This window comes from Ailuropoda melanoleuca, chromosome 2 (assembly GCF_002007445.2).
Source record: "Ailuropoda melanoleuca isolate Jingjing chromosome 2, ASM200744v2, whole genome shotgun sequence".
NCBI classification, from domain to species: domain Eukaryota; kingdom Metazoa; phylum Chordata; class Mammalia; order Carnivora; family Ursidae; genus Ailuropoda; species Ailuropoda melanoleuca.
Window position 1 is genome coordinate 139,913,026 of NC_048219.1, and position 7,730 is coordinate 139,920,755.

The window sequence follows — 7,730 nt, forward strand, 5'->3', positions numbered from 1 at the left end:
TAATATTAGTGTACTTGTTTATTTGGGGACTACTCTAGTAAATGTAAACTTCATGAGGGTCTCTTTAACGGCTTTATCTTCAGCACCCACGGTGCCTGGCACATAATAAATGCTGAAAAAATATTTGCTGAATATAATAGATGGATGGATGGATCATCTATTTATCCAATTGGCAGCAAAAGAAGACACATTTCCTCCTGAGTGCTGTTTTAGCCAAGAAGAAAAATAATTTCCTTAAGGAGTCCTCCCCAGAGAGAGGCCAGGTCCAGTTCCCCCCCTTCCTGAGATTCCCAGGCTTCTTGAGATTCTAGACATCAGATCTAGGACCTACAATGTATCTGGCATCTTGGATCACACTCTGCCCCTGAAGGGGAGGTATGCTTGTCAAATGATGATAGCAATATATCACCTGCTCTCTCTTAGAGGCAGTGACATCATTAAACCATGCCAGTTTCTGCAGGTCCGAAAGGTCTATAATGGGTTTCCTAAAATCCCCATTTTCATTCAGGCAGCCATTTGAAGACAGGCCTGACTGCCCACCTTCAGATCATCATCTTTGCAAACATCTTGCAGTTCCAAACATTCACAAACACAGACACAATGGCTTCCAAATACTTTGAACTCATCATAATACCACATCTATGCATTTTAGTCCCTGCTCATCTAAGACCTATAGGCATCTGTTTGATTTTCCCAAACACAGAGAATCAGAATGAAGTAATTTAGAAAGTTTTTTCTTTTCTTTTCTTTTTTTTTTGAAAATTTTGAAAATTTCTTTAAACTTAGTAAATAGCTTCAGGTGTCCAAAGACCAGCACCCCAGATTACCCATCTAAAGTCTTCTTGACAATCACATCAGTACTGAAGGTTGGTTTATCATTTCATTTGGCCTTATCAAGATTTTTCCCCCCTTTTATTCACACTGGATCTCAGCCAAGGAAATGTACTTCCAGTTTCCACTCAAGGAAGATTTTGTTTTTATTGTTTTCACTTCACTTCTTTTTCTTTATTTTTTCTTACGTTATGATAGTTTGCCATGTTCCCTCTATAGTTTACTCTTAAAACAGTATTTAAGCTTTTTGCAACTTGCGACCTTTATTGATAACAAAATGGAAGCTTATTTGTCTCTTCACTTTGAAACTCAGGAAGGATTTGTCAAGTGTGATGTTTAAAAAAAAACCAACAAACCAACTGTATCTGTTTGGCAAAGATTCACTGCTGCATTTGTGATTCTCTTCTCTAGTACTTTTCCTGGGACTGACAGTTTTTTGGTCTATTTCACTGGCTGCTGTTAACATGTTCCCTTACACTGTCTCATTCCCAATGCTTTGGTAGCAAGTCTAGGATGAATGGATCTGGTGAACTGGAAAATAGGATTAACACCTGGAGCCCTCCACACTTTCCCCTCGACCATTGTTAGGCCCCTTCTCATCCTTTACCTGTTGCAAAGAGCCAAGCGAATACTCTAATACCTATTCAACTATCTACAAGTGGAGATTGTGAAGCCTTTATGCGTGCAAAACATGGCTGCCATATGTGGGTTTTTCTCTTCTACGTTTTCCCCTTGGAGAGCTTAAAATTTAACTTTTCTGATATTTAAAGGATAGTTTTATGGTGAGGAAAAAGAGAGAGTGAATGTTAACAAGCAACATTTTTATCAATTCTCTCAGGCTTTCCCCAAACCATTCAACTATCTTTATTTCTAAGAATTCTACAAAGTCTTTTCAGATGGAAATCCTTTGGACTGGTGCCTTATAGACCAACCTTGAGAACCATTTAACGTGACAAGGCTTTTAGTGTTTTCAGTTCCTTCAAAGAAAGGCAAATATTTACTACATTTGATACTTTGTCTCTAGTCAACTGATTTTCTAAAAAGACAGGGTCTTTTTGAGCACTTTATTTTCTTCTAAGTACTCTGAAAAGTATTCTGTTTTTCAGTGCTCTTCGTAATGTTCCATCTGTTCTGATTTTTCAGAGGCTTTTTTTTTTAATCTCCTCAGAAAATTCAATGAAAAAAGGTAAAGGCTTTACTGCCAGTAAATTTTTGTTTCTCTTCTTTCTGGGAAAGAGCCAGTTTGAGTTTAAAAATAGACCTGAGAAATGTCTACAGCTTGAGATTCATTCAATCCACTAATATTTGCTCTAGAATAATAAGGAGATTTGATACATCTGAACTAAAATGATCCCCATATTTGTCACCTTTCCATTTCACATCAAATAAAACACCATAGCAGCCTTCTGTCAAAGCAAATTCCATTATGTTAACCACCCCCTCTCTCTTATTTTTAATTTATCCTGAAAAATGTGAAGTTGGCAGTATAGGTCATTCTAGTGTCCTATTTTAAACATTTATCAATTGATGCTATTTATTATTAATTTCCAATAGCAGTTACTGTGGTCCTAATATCAGATATCCACTGGAATAAAATTATTGGGACAATAAAAAGAATGACTTAATTTTTAAGTTTTTCTTAAAAAATCAGCATTATTGAGGTATAATGGACTACAGCAAAATTCACAAAATTGAAGTGTACAACCAATTAATTCTAAGTGCATATATTTGTTTAACACAACTGGGGGATCTGTGTGGTGCAGTCAGTTGAGCATCCGACTCTTGGTTTTGGCTGGGGTCATGATCTGAAGGTCATGGGATCAAGCCCTGCATGGAGCTCCGCACTCAGTGTGGAGTCTGCTTGGAATTCTCACTCTTTCTCCCTCTACCCCTCCTTCCCCTACCCCCCCNCCCCCCCCCCCCGATTCTCTCTCTCTCTCAAATAAATAAATCTTTAAAAAAGAAAAAAAACCTCTCACAATTATATGGCATAGAACATTTCCACCAAACCTCAAAGATTCCCTCCTGCCCCTTTGCAATTCTCTTCCCATCTCTGGCACCAGGCAACCACTGGCCTGCTTTTAGTAACTCTAGTTTTGACTTTTCCAGTATGTTACATAAATGAAATTACACTGTGTGAATTTTCGTGTCTGCCTTCTTTTTCTTAGCATAACGCTTTTGGGATTCATCCATGTTGTTGTGTGTGTGAGCAGTACGTTCCTTTTTATTTCTAAGTAGTATTCCACTGTATGGACATAGCACACATTGTCCATTCATCAGTTGGTGAACATTTGGGTGATTCCAGTTTTCAATGACAACAAAGTTGATAAACAAAATTGTTAAGAATACTCAAACTTTGAGTGAAGTATGTTTTCATTTCTCTCAGGTGACTATCTATGAGTAGGATTGCTGGATCAGGTGGTAAGTATATGTTTAATTTTGTAAGAAACAGCCATATTGCTTGCCATAGTAAATGTACAATTTTGCATTCCCACCAACAATGTACAAACATTGTGGCCATTCCACATTCTTGCCAACACTTGGTATTGTCAGTGTTCTTTAATTTTAGCCATTTTAGTGCCTGTGTAGTGGTATTTTATAGCCATTTTAATTTACACTTCCCTAATGACTAATGGTATTAAACATCTTTTGATGCATTTATTTGCTATGTTCTTCTTTGGTGGCATGTCCTCATATCTTTTGCCTTTAAAGAAGTCAAATTACCTTCTTATTCCTGAGGTTTAACACTTTTTTATTCTGGATATAAGCCCTTTATCAGATTTATATTTTGGAAATACTTTCTTCCAAAATAATGATGTAGTTAGCTAAAAATCAGAGGATTTCTGATAAGCTGATAAATCTAAAGTTGCGGTTTCTTGAATTTCTAATGTCAAATTAGAGCTCTAGATATTAATACACTGATACTTTGATGTAGACTTAGGAACAATGTCAAAAAACTTCTATAATAAGATGATTTGGATGCTTTGCCCTAGAAGCAGTTCATTTATGCTTATAAAATCAATTCTAAAGTTGCTGTGGGTAAATTCCCATATAAAATGTTTCCAGAGTGAAGTAAATATTCCCCACAGTGGGGATGGATTTAAATTATGGCAACTCTAATGCTTACAGGAAAAGTAGGGTGTACTTTAGGAAGAGAGGCAGATAAAGGACACTTAGGCAAGCTCCTGTATGTCCTCTTCTGGTTTTTGTCTTACTCTCCTGAAAACACATTTTTTCCTCTTTTTCTTGTTAACTTTAAATTTTTATAATTTCAGACTTACAGAAAGTTACAAGAAGGAACTCCTAAATACTCTTTATCCAAATTCACCAATTTTTACTTTTTGTCCTAACTTCAAATAAATTTTACATTTAATTTTTCAAATATTTCATTAAAAAATTAAGGCCTGGTTCTTTTTGAAGCTTTTATTTCCATTTATCTTTAGCCTAAGTGGTAGAAAAAGTAGCAATTAACACTCCAATTTTATATTCTGGCAGACAGAGACACAAAGAATCCTGTCACAGAACTCTGGTGACCCAGCACTTTCTACAGCCACCATAATGAAGCCAACCACCATTCTGCTTTGTAGTCTAGCTTTGCAGCCATTTCCTGACCTCTTTCTGGTATCATTGGCTCCCACCTAAAGCCCTTGTACTTGACTCTTAGTTTTGATAATTGATATTGCTTTTATTAACCTAATCTTTGATGTGTCCTTTACTGTTGGTAATTCTGGGAAACAGACAACCCAATTCAACCCACCAGGGACCTTAACCTGGTACTCTGCGTTGCCTAAGCCCTAATAGCAGGCAACCTGACAAGCAGTAGTATTTTCAAGTATGTAAAACTAATGATACTAGGTATCCCAGCACTGAGAATCAGAGAACCAAGACATATTAGCGCTGAAAGGACCTTGAGATCATTCAGTACAATTCTTTCATCTTCAGTTGAGGACACTGAGACCCCAAGAGATTTTATCCAAGGTTACAAGTAAGTTGGTAGCATAGCAAAGGCATGACTAAAATTCCAGTTTTGTGGGTTTTTTTTTTACAATATAATGCTGCCTCAAAGAGTTATTATTACTAATAATTTTCAGGTGCAAAAATGTATGTATTTGCTCATGGAGTTGACATATATTTATTAAGCATTTATAACATGCTATGCACTATGTATACAAGAGACTTAATCTGCCTTCCCAGAGCTTACTTTCTAGCCAGAGAAATAGAAGATTAAAATGTAAGTACATGGGGTGCCTGGGTGGCTCAGTTGGTTGAGCATCCAACTCTTGATTTGGGCTCAGGTCATGATCTCGAGTCGTGGGATCAACCCCATGTCAGGTTCCACACTCAGTGCAGAGTCTGTCCTCTCTCTGATCCTCCCCCTGCACACACACATTCTCTCTCTCAAATAAATAAATAAATAAATAAATAAATAAATAAATAAATAAATAAAATCTTTTAAAAAATGTAATGATGTGCAGCAGAAAACAGTATAGACGTTCCTCAAAAAATTCAAAGAAGTTCCACTTCTGGAACTGAAAGCAGGGACTCAGAAACCTGTATACTGTATTAGTCAGTTCAAGCTCCCATAACAAAATACCACAGACTGAGTGGTTTAAACAACAGAAACGTAATTTCTCACAGTTTTGGAGAAGTCCAAAACCAGGGTGGTATCAGGGTGTATTTCTGGTGATATCTATCTTTCTAGCTTGTAGACAGTTGCCTTCTTGTCTGCATGCAGACAGATCAATCTCTGATCTGTCTCTTCCTCTTCTCCTAAAGACACCAGTCCCATCAGATTAGGGTCCTAACTCTATGATATCATTTAACTTTAACTACCTCCCTAAAGGCCTTATCCCTAAATATAGTCATATTGGGGGCTAGAGCTTAACATGAAGCTTGTGGAGACACATTCAGTTCATAACATACACCAATGTTCATAGCAGCATTTAGTCATAGCCAAACGGTGGAAACAATCTATCCATTGACAGATGAATGATAATAAAAATGTGGTATATACCCACAATGGAATATTATTCAGCCTTCAAGAAGACAGAAATTCTGGGGTGCCTGCATGGCTCAGTTGGTTAAGCATCTGCCTTCTGCTCAGGTCATGATCTCAGGGTCCTGGGATAAAGCCCTGCATCAGGCTCCCTGCTCAGTGGGGAGTACACTTCTCCTTCTCCATCTCCCCCTCCCTCCCCTTGTGCTTTTTCTCACTCTCTCTCCTGCTCTCTGTCAAATAAATAAATAAAATCTTAAAAAAAGAAGAAGAAGAAAGAAATTCTGACGCGTGCAACAACATGGATGAGCCTTGAGGATATTACACTAAGTGAAACAAGGGGTACCTGGGTGGTACAGTTGGTTAAGCATTCACTTCAGCTCAGGTCATAATCTTGGGGTCCTGGGATTGAGCCCCACCTCAGGCTCCATGCTCAGCTGGGTGTCAGCTTCCCCTCTCCCTCTGCTGCTACCCCCACTCATGTTCTCTCTCTCACTCTCAAATAAATAAAATCTTTGCACTAAGTGAAATAAACCAGACAAAAAGGGACAGATATTATATGGTTCCATATATATAAGGTACCTAGAGTAGTCAAATTAATGGAGACAGAGAACAGAACAGTGGCTTTCAAAAGCTGAGGAGAAGAGGAAATGGGGAATTATTGTTTGATGGGTACCAGGTTTCAGTTTGCAATGATGGAAAAGCTGTGGTGGTAGATGGTGGTGATGATTGCATAACAATGTAAATGCACTTAATGCCACTGAACTGTATGCTTAAAATGGTTAAATGTAAGTTTTATGATATGTATATTTCATCACAATAAAACAAAAAAATAATTTTGACTTCAGTATGTGGCCATAATACTGAGAAACTGGACTTACTCTCTCCACTTAAAATTGAGAAACAAGTGCTCACTTCAGCAACACATATACTAAAATTGGAACAATGAAAAGATTAGTATGGCCCCAGTGCAAGGATGACAGGCAAATTTGTGAAGGGTTCCATTTAAAAAAAGTTGGGAAAAAAGACAAAAATATGAAGTAATGGTTTTCAGACATTGGACACATGAAATCTAAGACAGTAATCTCTCAGAGAAAAGAAATAAATGAGGTGAGTCCTATGATAGCCCTAGTTTAGTGCCTAGAGAGTTTCCAGGCTCTAGCATAGGGAGGAAAATCCCAAACAGAGCCTGGTAATCTCCCTGAGTTGAGTAGCCAGAGCTGTGAGTCTGGAAGAGGCAAGGTAGACAGAATTCACAGGGCAGAGTGCCAGAGAGGAGAGAGTGGCACAGAGAGAGAACAAGGGCTCCATAAAACTGGTTCCTTTTCAGTCTTCGGTAAGTAGCCCCTGGATACATGAATCAGGAATCTACCCAAGTAAGGGAAAAGACCCACTGGAAAGGAGTTCACAATCTTCAGACGTCACACGGGGCCAGGAATAATTTATGTTCCTAGCACTCAGAGTGGAAGAACCTTGTGCTACACTGGTTATCAAGAAAAAGGCTCAGAAGGGTATTGTTTTGGTATGGCCAAACTCATAACCCTAATCTAATCATGAACATGAACCAGATAAAATCCAAAAGAGGGGCATCCTATTATAACCTAACCAGTGCCTCTGAAAACTTCAAAGGTCATCAAAAACAAGGAAATTCTGAGAAACTGTCACAGCCAAGAGGAACCTAAGGAGACATGACAAATAAATGTGATTTGGTATATTAGAAGAATCCTGGGGGAAAAAGTATATTAGGGAAAGATTAAATCTGAATAAACTATGGACTTTAGCTGATAATAATGTATAAATATCGGTTCATTAACTGTAACAAATATACCATACTATTGTAGGATGTTTATAATAGGGGAAACTGGATGTCCAGTGGGGGTGAGTGGGATGGCTAAAATGGGAA

General features: G+C 37.8%; 1 non-coding gene across 1 annotated transcript; it reads left to right on the forward strand.

Moving 5' to 3' along the window:
* Nucleotides 1-6,734: 6,734 nt before the first annotated feature.
* Nucleotides 6,735-6,838, forward strand: LOC117801251. Its single transcript, XR_004623776.1, has one exon. It is a non-coding gene; the product is annotated as a U6 spliceosomal RNA (small nuclear RNA).
* Nucleotides 6,839-7,730: the final 892 nt, after the last annotated feature.